Raw genomic sequence first — 14482 nt, 5'->3', positions numbered from 1 at the left:
TTGAGCCTGAATCTGACAGCACCAATGATAAAAGGTTAGACACAGAGACTGCTTTAATCACCATCAGTACTTTCACACATAAACAGAATATTGGTCTTTGGACCTATAGCCAAACTCTGCCTCTGAAGTATTCTCAGAACTGCTACTGTCCCTTTTAGCTGCATGCTAAGCCATTTCCCAGGTCCTGACCAGTCACAGAATTACTTCAGCATGGGAATATTTAAACTAACAGCATAAAAAGGAAAATAAGAGCAAACCCCTCCATCTCCTAAAACTACAGAGGCTGAAACCCACTGGAAGTTAAAAGCCTGTATTCTTTTGAGGATCTGGGCCTAAGTGTTTCTAACAAACCTGGAAATACAGGCCTTGCAGAGTATCAAGGGCTTATCAAGATTAATGTACAGCACCTGCTGATGCCTATTAAATAAGGCCTGATAGCTTAACTACCTAGCTGATCTCAATTATAAATTCTCTCTTTTGTGCTGCAAATAAATAAATGAACTAGAAGCAATAAATTTGAACCATACACAATCCAAATTCATTCTCCATCCAATTATTCTGATTCTAATAGTCCTTTAGAGGCGCTGGCAAGAAAGGAAGCTCATATTTTAAAAAAATTGTCTATAAATGCAAATTATCCATCAATAGAATGTGATATGTGTTAATGTGTGATATTTATTAATATTAAAGTTAGTATATTTATTAAAGTGTTTGTTATTCCCAGTTGATTGACTGCTTTGTGCAATTTTTTTTTTGCAAAACATTTTTTGTTAGCATTTGCTCTTCATGATTTGCTATTTTTGCCATATCATAGCTCATCTGAATCAGATATGCTTCTCTCTCTTTTCTGACTGGATGACTTCAGTGTTAAAACTAGGAGTCCCTTTTCCAGTTCATAATTTATCTGCAAACAAGGGGTGATTTTTAAAAAGGTATCCATTATTAGTAAATGTCTGATGAATCTTTTTGTGACTAAATCATAAATTTTCATTATGCTGGAAATTATTTTGAGCCATTAACATTCTTGCAAATATTTCCTATTATTATTATTATTTATTTGTGTTATGGCAGCACCTAGAGGCAAGGCCCCATTGTGTTAGCAACCAAGATGGAGCTTGATAAATTTATGAATGGGATTATAAAACAGAATTGTGTGTGATAGCAGGGGACTGGTTTCAATGACCCAAGAAGTCCCTTCCAGTTCTATGTTCTTATGATCTTAAACTAGGCACTGAATGAACATATACTAAAGGGAGAGTCCCTGCTCTAAAGAACTTACTGTCTAAATATAAGACGATCAGCCACTGCGAAAAAAGACAGGGAAGTACAAGGAAACAATGAGACAATACTGATCAGCAGGAGAATTCAGTGACCCAGCAGTGTTCATACTGTTGTTGCTTTCCTTAAATATCCTTGCAACTCAAACCTCGCTCACCCAAATATTTGTGAAATAAAAGGGAGGCTTGGTTAGCAGTGAAGTGAATCACTAGATTTCATTCTCAAGAATACTCTCAAATACTTTTTTGTTGTATTTACCCTGTTCTAGTCTCAGCCCTCTGTAGGACAAATACCCTAGTTCAGCATACATGAATTTCCTTGCTCTGTTGCTGAGTCTAACAATAGTACCAGTTGTAGTGTGGATACCTGGCTCGAATCATTTATATTTTACTGATTTTTTTTCAATCTATTTTTTGGAAGCTGGGAGGCAAGAACTGCACATACTGGAGTAGATCCTTGGGACAAGCCAGAGTCCACTCAGTGCAGGACTCAGTGAGGGAAGAGACTGAAAGGGCTGCATCTTTATCTCTTCCCTTCCCTGATCTCACTGGTGCCATTCCCCCCTGCCCCCAGGTGCTAGATAGAGCAGCCTCAGGGCTGTAAGGGAGTGGAAAATTCAAGGGCTATGATCTGTAGAGAGCAATACACAACACAGAACATCTTGATAGCAAGCAGATCCTCCTCTTCCACAGAAGCAAGTGAATTCCCCATTCAAACTGGCAAGCATGTCTCTTAGGCAGTCAAAATGTTACTAATCTACTTCTGAATGTGTATTTACCTTAGTAAAACTACATCTGCCTCTGAGCTTCTTATTCCAAAAAGGAAGGAGGACCTTAAAACTGAGGACAGCTGCTCTGCTTTTTCTTAATGATTAATATGGGGCTCAGTAACCAAAATCACAAACGGGCTTGGAAATTAGGATAATGCATGCCAATTAAATCATGCAAACTATTTTTAATGGAAAAATGTAATTGCTTATTAAAATCCAGTCTGCCCGGTTCACATTCATGTTTTTAATCAGACTAATTGCTCTTGCCTCTGAAATTTATGGGAAAGGCAGAGATGTGAGCAATTGTCATTGCAGTTTAAAACTAATTTATAACCTCCGCATTTGCACCGTGCTCTGCGGCAGCTTAGCCGAGGCTGTAAATACCTTCTAGTTTGACTAGATTCAGGGAGACAACAGTGTCTTGTAAGAATGGTGAAGTGTGGTAGTGCTAATGCTCTTGCTTCCTTCTGTAAATACTAATCTGGTGTTACCAGGAATATGTCTGACAAAGAAGTGACAAATAAATGTCCCCAAGAATTGAGGTTTTTTTCATATTTGAGTGTGCGTGTATACACACACACACACACACACACACACACACACACACACACACACACTCATCTTCTGCTAAATAATAGTGTAGAACCAGAAGCTTGGGCCCTTGCAGTTAAGACTTCATGCCACATATTCCTTCTCTTCTCTTCCTTATGCTAATGAGCTGCCCACCTAGGCAGCAGTGACCATGAGGTGGTTGAGTTCGGGATCCTGAAAAAAGGAAGAAAGGAGAGTAGCAAAATACGGACCCTGGACTTCAGAAAAGTAGATTTAGACTCCCTTAGGAACTGATGGGCAGGATCCCCTGGGAGGCTAATATGAGCGGGGAAGGAGTCCAGGAGAGCTGGCTGTATTTTAAAGAAGCCTTATTGAGGGCGCAGGAACAAATCATCCCAAAGTGCAGAAAGAATAGCAAATATGGCAGGCGATCAGCTTGGCTTAACAGTGAAATCTTCGGTGAGCTTAAACTTAGAAAGGAAGCTTACAAGAAGTGGAAATTTGAACAGACCACTGGGGGGAGTATAAAAATGTTGCTGGAGCATGGAGGGCTGTAATCAGGAAGGCCAAGGCACAACTGGAATTGCAGCTAGCAAGGGATGGGAAAGGTTACAAGAAGGGTTTCTACAGGCAGGGACGGCTCCAGGCCCCAGCACGCCAAGCGCGTGCTTGGGGCGGCATGTCGCGGGAGGCACTCTGCTGATCACCAGGAGGGCGGCAGGAAGCCAGCCTTCGGCGGCATGCCTGCGAAGGGTCCGCAGGTCCCGTGGCTCCGGTGGACCTCCCGCAGGCGTGCCTGCGGAGGGTCCGCAGGTCCTGCGGCTTTGGTGCTCAGAGAACCTCAGCTGGAAGATGCCATATGAGCCAAAAGGCAGAAAAAAATAAACATTATAACTAAAAAGTAGGCAAATGTAATTTCTTTAGTTGTCACCAGAAAACCCAAAGTGTGATTTCTTTCAGGGCAAATGTTTGTTGCAGCTGAGCTAAAAAAAATAAAAATTATGGAAAGACAGGTGCAAAATTTGGGCCTGATGTAACTTCCGTTGAAGTCAGTGAAAATCTTTCCAATGCAGGGCTGCCCAGAGGATTCAGGGGGCCTGGGGCAAAGCAATTTCAGGGGCCCCTTCCATAAAAAAAAGTTGCAATACTATAGAATACTGTATTCTCATGGGGGCCCCTGCGGGGCCCGGGGCCTGGGGCAAATTGCACCATTTGCCCCTCCCCCGGGCAGCCCTATTCCAATGACTTCAATGACGGTTGGATCATGGACTATATCTGTAATGTAGATGTAGTAATGGGTTAAAACTTATAGACCAGTGCTCTAATGACAAGGTGAACAGGAATTGAAAGCAAAAGCTGCTGCAGGTTGTGGGGTGCGGTGGCTTGCACACAAAAGAATGATGCAAATGTTGATTTCTCTAATCCAAATCTCATATGAGCTTTATTTTTCTGTGCTGCAGTCTTTGTTGCAGGTGGTCCTGCCCTGAGGAGAAGGGAGACGACAAAGAACAGAAATGAATTGAGGTATATGAGATGAGGTTTGATTTTACATTCAGTGTATATGCATATATTCTGCCACACAAGCCTTGAGCAATCAGGAATGTCATCTGTATGTTTGTGAAGCTTCCTGAATGCTATATAAGGGAGGTGGTGATGTGAAGAGACACACCGAGCATCCGTTTGATTTTAATGAAACATTTCTTATGTTCCAGGGGAAGCTTTACTGCGTACAGAGGCTTAGCTGCTTCTATGAAAAATCTATCATTTTACCAGTGTGGTGGGAAAGAGTATGACAGAGAACACATACAGACATACACAAGCACAGACCCAGATACCCACACACACTTTTTGCCTGTCCAAGAAGGCAAATTTATATTCAACAGAGGGGTGAGGAGAGAGGCATGGGGCACAGTCATCTGTCTGAAGAAGTGGAGCTGATAGAGGAGTCCCATAAATTTAAAAATGGTGAGGAAATAGAAGAGGGAGTCGCCGTCTTCATAGTTTCTCTCTTGCTGTCTCTCCCTTTTTTTACTAACCTCACTGGATTTTGTACAAGGACATTTTTAGGTCAGAGTTGTTGTTTTTAATTAATACATTTTCCCCTCAATAACACAAACCTAAAAAAGGAAAAAAAGGCTTCTTGTAGTTCTCCTTAAGTGGAATCCCCCCTTCAAAGTATGTCAGATAGTGATCTCATAAACAGCTGTCAGTTCTGGCAGGTGGCAAGAAGCCTAGAATGTACTATTCTTAGATCAAGAAAATATAAGTAGGTCAAGTTACAGTGGTTCTTGTAAACATCATCTCCACGAGAATCAAAAACCGATACAAGGTCAGAAAGTTCTACTAAGCTGAGTACAGAGAGGAAAGAATGACAGGGTAGATTTAGTCTTAAAATATCCATCCTTCTGTCTAAACTCAAACTTTACCAAATTAGTTTTGTTTTATATTCTGTCTGCAATGGAACAGTCTGAGAAAGTTTTACACCACAGAGCCTTCACTAAGGCAATCGGGACAATGGTTTGGGGAGGTTTTGTTTATTTTAGCAACCTAAAGGAAAGCCAAAGAGATCAAACAGACCAAAAAGGAAGTTGCACCTTGATAACTACTTAATGCTTGCTAGCAAAATATAATGCCTGAGGACTGTAACAACCATATTAATTACAGCACTTCAGAGTCTTATTTTATGATATCTATACTGGTGCTCCTCTAAATTCTTCACCTGCCTCTGGAAATTTAAAGTTTAGCTCTTTGCAGGCACTGTTGTGATACAACCAAGAACTACAGACTCCAATCTACAGATGGGGAAACTGAGGCACAGTGAAGTCCGGGGTCAGACTCTGCAATTCTTGCTCAGGTTTGATGAGTCTCCTCATAGAGTAAGGTACTAATTAGCAGAATAAGGGTGGCAAAAATTTGTCTTTAAGTGGTTTGCCCGTGGCTGGTCAATGGCAGAGACAGGATTAGAACTCAGAAATACCTAGTTCCTAGTCTTATTATCAGGCCAGAACAACGTTCTTTTTTTCTGCAGAAATTAACTGTTTTTTCTTTCATTTCTGGTGATCACTTCCATAAATACAATGAGCTGTGATCTATCCACCTACCTACAGGGTTTTTTTTAAATAGTGCCCATCACCATTGTATCTAAGCCCTTATCCATCGTCTCTCACTTTCCCATCCCAGTCAGTCTCCCAACACATTTTGAGCTACTTATACCTTCTGGTTGTGCAATATCTGGCCAGAACTGTAGGGGCACAGGGCTGCCCATGTAAGGCTGCCCACCCAGAGCAAGTCTCCCGAAAAGGAGGAGTTAGGGGCAGGAACAGACTGAGCAAGCTGGTCAGCAAGGCGGGCTGGTTGCACAGGAAAAGAGTATGTTGCACCTCTTAAAGTGCTGTAGCAAACTACTCCCTCCACACAGCCAGGGACTTCAGGAGTCAATGTGCCTCTGGAACAGAATGCCTCCTGATGCCCTAGCTGGGGTGGTGCAGTTCTGCACTGCCTCTAACTATGGGCTGTGGCTAAATGCTATGTGCACCATTGAAATCAATGGGAAATGGCCACTGACCCAACACTTCCTTACTGGGAGGAGATGGATTCACAGCCTCCAGGATAACCAAGCATTCTGCACAGCATGAAGCATTCAAATGCATTTACAGGAATCTACCATCAACAAAATTCCAAGGCTGAAAATAAAGTTAATGCTGTTATTCAGCTCCTGTTATCAGTTCTAATAGACACACTCAGCCTTGACTGGGCTTGTACAGGGAGTCAGTAAATTCTCACCTCTCGCTTCCTTTTTCATGGCCATGTATTACACCTCCTGCTTGCTCCTCGACATATAGACCTAACAGGAACATTTGCAAATTGAAGTATTTTAAATTATTTTAAGTTTATGGTAATATTTTCCACAGTGAATTGGATGCAGATTTTAACTCTGCCTGCTTTCATTTATTTTCAGGCTTTATTCCATATTTTATCTCTTTGCTTCTGGGCTGTTCCCAGCAAACGTCTTAAATCTTTTTCTAGTTTCTTACCCATTAAAATTTTGTTTCTATTCTTATTTCTCTTTGGTGTCATGTTACACCTTAGGGATCTCCTCTCCCTAGATCAGGTATTACCTAACTTGCATTTCAATAGGCATGAGATCCTTCTCAAGCTTCTCAAGCTTGCATTTCAATAGGCATGAGATCCTTTTCAAGTAATGTTCAGCTATGTATTCTCAACTGTTATTTTTTACTTACAGACATAGAAGACAGAGATTAATGTTCCAGACCTTTATAGTCACCTTGAAAGAGGCAATGATCCAGGAACATCAGTCGCTATTTTGCATGTGTAGGGATCACCCTGTGCAAAAGGGAAACTTCATGAGACAGAGCTTCTGTATTTAATGGCAAAGGTACAAGCAAATATCACTCCAGAAGGATGTTTCAAAGTAATCCAGATGGACAAGTCACCATGAGAAAAATAAGCAAAATCTTTCTGTGACTGTTACTTATACTACTATTATAACTGAATCAAGTGACCCAGTTACAGCCGGGTTGTTCCTTGCCCTCATTAAAACATAGTTAAAATTGTAGCACAGTTGAGATCTAACTGTATCCCAGAAACCCGGTTAAAATCTTTGACAGTCCAGGATTTTCATATGGATTTTCACAGAGCTGCCAACTCTTGGGGATTTTATTATTAGTCACATGATATATAGTGTTTTCCCTTAAAGTTCCAGTTCTTAGAATCATGTTATTACATCATAAATGTCAGATTTCATTTTAAACAAAAAATAAGTTTCTAGCCTTCATGGTTGCAGAGAAAAACTTCAAAATATGAATCTTAAGGGCTCAGAAACCTGAAGGCAAATAAAGAGAATCCCAGATTTATTTATTTTCAAATCTCATGATTTTTTGAAGTCTTGAGGTTAGCAATACTGTGATGATGAGGTCCCAGGTAGCGCCTAGTCACAATACAGCTTTTTAAGGGGAGGGGACAACTGTGCTGTAACCAGCTACCCTGTCTCAAATGTAGTTTTAGTGTAGATGAGACCTACAGGCAGATGTACAGGTGAGTCAAACAAAGCAACTTCAAGTAACAGAAATAAATCCAGACTCAACTACAACTACAAGAATGTGCAATTCTGGAACTTTTGTGAATATTAAAGAAAATGACGCCAAAATAGGGATCGGAGGATCACAGCACAAGTGGCTAAAATTCTGCTGACGAGCAAACAAAAACCAGCTAAGGTTAAACCCGATAAAGGTCAGCTCGTCTGTGGTAAATTCGACAAACAGCCTTGTTCACAAGTCAGAGGGGTTAAAGTGCGGCCCTTTCCTCAAGAGCAGGTTATTACTCCAAGTTTTCATAGTGAACATGGAAATTGCTAGTGGTGGCAGCAATAGGCAGCAGGTTTAAAACAAATAAAAGGAAGTTCTTCACGCAGCGCACAGTCAACTTGTGGAACTCCTTACCTGAGGAGGTTGCGAAGGCTAGGACTATAACAATGTTTAAAAGGGAACTGGATAAATTCATGGTGGCTAAGTCCATAAATGGCTATTAGCCAGGATGGGTAAGAATGGTGTCCCTAGCCTCTGTTCATCAGAGGATAGAGATGGATGGCAGGAGAGAGATCACTCAATCATTGCCTGTTAGCTTCACTCCCTCTGGGGCACCTGGCATTGGCCACTGTCGGTAGACAGATACTGGGCTAGATGGACCTTTGGTCTGACCCGGTATGGCCGTTCTTATGTTCTTATGTGGGAGACGCCGAACTGAATCCCTTATTAATTTGCACAGGAAAGAAGCAAGTGATTATTGGCAGAGCTCACTGCATCAAGTGATGATGCAGCTGTTCAAAGTGTTGCCTAGTTGTCCTTCTTTTTGAATCTGCTTATAATTGTGTTTCAGGATCAAAGGTTTCACTTAAAAAAATTAAACCTCTAGCCTTTATAGTTGCAAAGATAACTTTCAAAACATGAAATGAACATATATCAAGGCAGTGATGTCCGCCCATGTCTACAAACAGCCTGAAACAATCACTCTGGCCTGGTCTACACCTAAAACTTAGTTTGACCTAGCTACATTGCTTAGGTCTGTGAAAAATGTCATGCCCTATGTGATGTAGTTAGGTCAACCTAACCCCCAGAGTAGGCGCAGCTCAGTTGATGGAAGAATTTTTCCATCAACCCAGCTACTGTCTCTCAAGAGGATGGATTTACTACAGTGATGGAAACCCCCCTTTGTTGCTATAGTGTCTACACTACAGCAGCGTAGCTGCAGCATGGCAGTTGTACCACTGTACTGCTTGCAGTGTAGCCATCCTCTCTGAGAGAGGTACAGATAACCGCATTCATTTCAATGGAGTGTTAACTCCGAAGCTTAACAACGTCAACATTGTTAATGAATGAAATGCAGAATAACACATTTCCCTACCATTGTGTGATGTAGTGGAAGATATTGCAAAGAGATGTAGTGGGATAGGTAGTTGTTGTCAAGATTTGATGGGGTATGGAGTGGCGAACTCAACCCCAGTTGCCAAATTTAAGGTCACCTCTGGCCCTGTCCAAGACAAAAAAGAGAAGGCACATCCCATCCTGGGTAGCAGGAGGCATGTCTACCCATCTGCCAAACCCTCTGGCTTTTCTCTTAGCAGCTTCTCTGATGCTATGACAGGAATCGGCAGAAAGCTGAAATGTGAGAGTATGGCTGCAGCATAAAATATATTGAATCAACATATTTAAAAAAGAGGTACTGTATGGATCACGCTGCACTGGATTATGAGTGAGAGAGCGGAGTCAGTGCCACATTAATCAGGCCTCTCTGCTGCATAGGTCATTCAAACTTGACATATCATTTGAAACTAATGTTCCTCATAGGACGGGGGCACTAGTAACTTAGTAAACAGTTAGTTTAAATACTATAAGTTATATATATGTACTTTTATATTTTGACTTTGTATTTATTGAAGAATGCATTTTGGATTAATTTAATTTTTTAAATAGTCACCAAGTTTGGGAAAGGAAGAGGGCTAGTGTGCAATAAAAGTTAAATTAGCACAACCTGAAATTGATGGGAAAGTAACCTAAACAGCTGTTTCATAGATTCATAGAGTCTAAGTGAGACGGGACTACTGTGATCATCTAGTCTGACCTCCTGTACAGCACAGAGCATAGCACTTCCCCAAAATAACATCTTTTTAGAAAAACATACCAATCTTGATTTAAAAATTGTCAGTGATGGAGAATCTGCCATGACCCTTGGTATATTGTTTCAATGATTAATTACTCTTATTCTTAAAAAATTATGCCTTATTTACAGTCTGAATTTGTCTAGTTCCTACTTCCAGACATGTTATATCTTTCTCTGCTAGATGGAAAAGTCCATTACTAAATATTTGTTCCACACGTAGATACTTATAGGGGGTAATCAAGTCACCCCTTAACTTCTCTTTGTTAAACTAAATAGATTGAGTTCCTTGAGTCTGCCACTTTAAGGCATGTTTTCTAATCCTTTAATCATTCTTGTGGCTCTTCGCTGAACCCTCTCCAGTGTATCATCACCCTTCTTGAATTGTGGGCACCAGAACTGGACACAGTATCCAGCAGCAGTTGCACCAATGCTTACTATAGAGGTAAAATAATTCCTCTATTCTTAGTTTAAATTCCTCTGTTTAGGCATCCTAGGATTGCAATAGTTCTTTTGGCCACTACGTCACCCTGCGTGCTCACGTTCAGCTGATTATCCACCATGACCCCCAAATCTTTTTCAGAGTCACTGCTTCTCAGGATAGAGGCCCTCATCCTGTAAGTATGGCCTACTTTCTTTTTTCCCACATGCATTCGTTTACAAGTAGCCATATTAAAATGCATATTGTGTGCTTGCGCCCAGTTTAGCAAGTGATCCATATTGCTCTAAGTGACCTGTTCTCTTCATTATTTACCAACTCCCAATTTTTGTGTCATCTGCAAACTTTATTGATGATGATTTTGTTTTCTTCTTTATGTTTGGTCTATGTTTAATAAACAAAGAGTGGGACAGAATCCTATAAACACCTTGTCACTCAATCAGAGGGGCTCGAAAATGCCTCATTAAATAAAATGCATCCAGCAGCGACTAGTTTCCTGCTTTTCTGTGGCAATGTGACCTGATGAATAACTATCAGTGCTGAAGATGTAAGAAGCACAAGTGTGACACTAGACACATACTGTGGGCGTGCCCCTGCCTAATCTTAATATAGAACTAGATGAGTGAAGTTCTGAAATGCGTACTAGGACACCCACACCTGGGTTTACCATTTCAGTACTATCAAACAACTTCAAATCACGTGTCTCTCTGCCCCAAGAAAACAGTTGGTAGCTAGTGCACTATAATGTGCTAAATGATTTATGCTACCCAGGTGGTGCATCCACTCCCATACACTAAAAAACTGTGGATGGGAAACAGCATCCTTTGAAAAATTAATAAACCAACTAAATGACAACCTGGCTAAAAACAAGAGGTCCATTTTTCAGCTTTCCATTCCTGCACTGAGCAAAGGGATGGGAAAGGGAGGAGAAGGAGGTGAGGGACATGGCTTTAAGCTGCCTTAGTGCTCTGCCTTTGGGGCTACTGGTGCCCCAGGCAGTTAGTCTCAAGGCTGTGCTTACTTATGTTCCATTTTCCATGCCTTCAAGGAGTCCTGGGTAACTGAGATTAACCATAGGGCAGTTTGCTGTGGCTACCTTTCCATTCTGAGACTTCTTTTCCTGAACTTCAATCCCAATGTGCCCTGCACAGGGGGCTGGGAATAGTGCCAGAGCAGAATCCTTAAACCAGTCCTCAGTCCAGTGCTTGAATTGGGTAATTCAACCTGCATACTTTGTGTTTGGCTGCAGGCTTGCACTCCAAAGTCTCAGCTTTCATTTGAAAACCAAACTTTCTAGCTGTTGCAGCAAAACCCTGAAAATGTGACCTGAGTGTCAGTATGTGACTGATGCTGTGATGTGTGCCTGAGTCTGCTGAGAGCCTGAAGCCACCGAGGGTATGAGCTTCCCTCTTCACGTCAAGGAGGTGTTAATTCAGGTGCCAAATGACAAAATGTCTCAACTGTTAATCATTTCACTGCTGCTCCAGGACCCACCACCGAATTGCTGCCGAAGAATGAAGAGGCGCAGTAGAGCTGCTGCTGAAGCGCTGCTGATTGCGGCTTTATCTTTTTTTTTTCCTCTTTGCCACTTGGGGCGGCAAAAAAGCTGGAGCCGGCCCTGCCTACAGACTATGCAAATACCTGTTCTAAATTTCAGGTGACATTGTAAATAAGAAGTGGGCAGCAGTATCTCCCGTAACTGTAAACAAAGTTGTTTGTCTTAGCGATTGGCTGAATAGGAAGTAGGACTGAGTGGACTTGTAGGCTCTAAAGTTTTACATTGTTTTGTTTTTGAGTGCAGTTACGTAACAAACAAAATCTACATTTGTAAGTTACACTCACCAGGCTACTGTGTTTGGACTCTGTGTCTGTGTGCTTTTTTAAGCACTACTTGGTCACTGGGTAGTCTCTGGCACACTTCCTTGGCACAGACTCTCACTCTGATAACCCTCATGGGAAGTGGGGCCCCACAGCACTCCTGGAGCTTAGGCACATCCTTCCCCAGAGCTCTACCTCAAGACCACTCTTGTTTACAGCTTCCCTCCTCAAACCATCACACATGATCAGTTCACCACCCTGGAAGGCTTTGCTTGGATGAAATGGCGCAGTATGGAAACCTGTATATTTACAGCAAAATGGCAAAACCAGTCAAGTTTAGGCATCTAAATCCATAATTAGCCACCTAAATAAAAGTGACTTGATATTGCTGAGCAACCCCAGCTCCGACTGACTTGAACTGGAGTTGGGTTGCTCGGCACCTCGGCAAATCAAAACATTTTTATTTAAATGCCTTAACACAGATTAAAGTCAGGAGCGACGGCCCCCTAAAAGTGGGGGACTGCTGGCACCCAAACCATGGCCCCATCCCCTGCGCTGCCTCTTGCCATGAGGTCCTGCCCCCGCACCACCCCTTCTCCCTGAGCCCCCACCCTCACACTGCTTCTATCCCCCAAGACCGCACCCCCGCTCGCTTCTCTCCACCTCCTCCCACCCTGTTGCTCGCCCTTATGGCTGGTAAAAAGTGATGGGGCCATGGCCCTCTGGACCCTGTTCCAGCACCCTTGATTAAAGTGTCTAACTTTAAGATCTATATTTGGCTATATGCAGCCATATGTAGCACTATAAATCCTCATTTCTTTCACCAAACAATTAATGTATCTTTTTTATTTCTTCTGATGTATTTCTCTACTGCCAGGGGAGATTTTAGTTGCAGTCCTCGGGCCATATATGGACTCATTCTCTTGTCAGTTAGGTCAACTAAGTACATTGTTAGCTGACCCTTTGTAGCTAAATTTATTAATACCATATGAGGAAATGAAGGTTTTTCTTCAATAAAATGTTATAGTGAATTATTCTCCTATACCCTTTGGGGGGGGGTCATCTAACCTTTCTAATGTTTCCTGACATACCCTTGTCATCTGAAGGAACAATTAAACCAAACTTTAGCTGAAATATTAAACCACAGCTTCTCCACTGTAACAATAATTCATCCAAGCAAGTCCTTCTGAAGTCAGATAATGTCCACCTGGCCCTTAATGAGCTCTTGTAGCCGAGAGTGACAGGTATTCTGCTGCCTGTGAAATAAATACAAGTTATGAAGTGGTTACCAAGGAAATTTTATAGTGTAAAGAGATACGGTAGCTATGGCAAAAAGATATTGCAGCCCTATTATTCACAGTGTGCGTTTGTTGCAAGTTGTATTTTTGTTGTCTTTCAGACTTATGGAACAGAACAGTCTGGGAAAGCCAAGTCACATACATATATTGAAATAGGCTCAATGTGAATACATATAATCACAAGCAGCAAAGAAAAGGATGCTTTGAATGCAGTTCTAGCCATGTACTAAAAGGTAACTTCTCTCTGGGATTCTGGAAAAGAGGGTGTTACAAAGATTGATTAGTCATTAGCCTTCAGGAAATTATTATTAGTGTTACCCTTTTGTAACTGGAGTGGTTAGCCAAAGTTTGGGGCCCTGCAGGTTGTTTACATTAGAAGGAGAAACTGATGACTGGGTCAGGCGCTTCTTTGATGCAATCCTGTTTATTTACAAAGAATATGCCAAGTATCTTTCTTGAACACCAGCAGAATGAAACAGCAGGGGGCAGTTTCTTTGCTCATAGCTCCAAGACCCTTTCATCCAGCACTCAGCCCAATAAGTTCTCTCTCTCTCAGCTTTTCTCAGGACCATGCTCCCAGTGTTTGTTGAGGTGACTGTGTCTGGTGCTTCCTGGCTGCCTTCTCTCTCAGCTTCTCTAGTCCTTCTGCTATTTTTTCACTGAAACACAAACATTCGCACACACACACACACAAACCAAAATAGCCAGCAAAACCTGTCTGCCTATATATACCGCTGTTTTTCACAGTTTCAGGGTAAGTGCCCCTCTATCCGCCCCTGTGTGGTGCACTCCAGGAGTGCCCAGTCAGGTCTCAGGTCTGCAGTCGTTACCTGTCTCTGGGGAGAGACTCTTATCCCATACCATTATGGCCGGAGGGTTTCAGGGCTGTGCAGCTCCCTTACACTGTCATATCCCCAGCAAGCTAGCCTGCCTAAAGGCCAGGGCCTATGTTTTGCTTTCTCTCTGAGGCTGCGAACAGTGTATTGCCAGCAGGCACAAGCTACCACACAGCTCTTTTAAAGTAAGCACATTTATTCTTAAGGTAACAGCACTGAAAAGCAAACATAATAAAAACAATACACAGATTTAAACCCACACTAAACATACCAAGAGTCAGCCATCAGTCTTATGGGGCCCCATTAGTCCAAAGTACTT

General features: G+C 42.0%; 1 long non-coding RNA gene across 1 annotated transcript; it reads right to left on the bottom strand.

The window, feature by feature from the left end:
- Window positions 1-4015: 4015 nt before the first annotated feature.
- LOC120398461 lies at window positions 4016-7274 on the bottom strand. The gene is made up of 3 exons (XR_005594470.1): window positions 6841-7274; window positions 6383-6443; window positions 4016-4082 (listed from the first exon to the last, which is right to left on the bottom strand). It is a non-coding gene; the product is annotated as an uncharacterized LOC120398461 (long non-coding RNA).
- Between the last annotated feature and the right edge of the window lie 7208 nt (window positions 7275-14482).

This window comes from Mauremys reevesii, linkage group 1 (assembly GCF_016161935.1).
Source record: "Mauremys reevesii isolate NIE-2019 linkage group 1, ASM1616193v1, whole genome shotgun sequence".
Lineage (NCBI taxonomy): Eukaryota > Metazoa > Chordata > Testudines > Geoemydidae > Mauremys > Mauremys reevesii.
The sequence above is the reverse complement of the archived record's forward strand: the minus strand, read 5'-3'. Positions and strand labels throughout refer to the sequence as shown.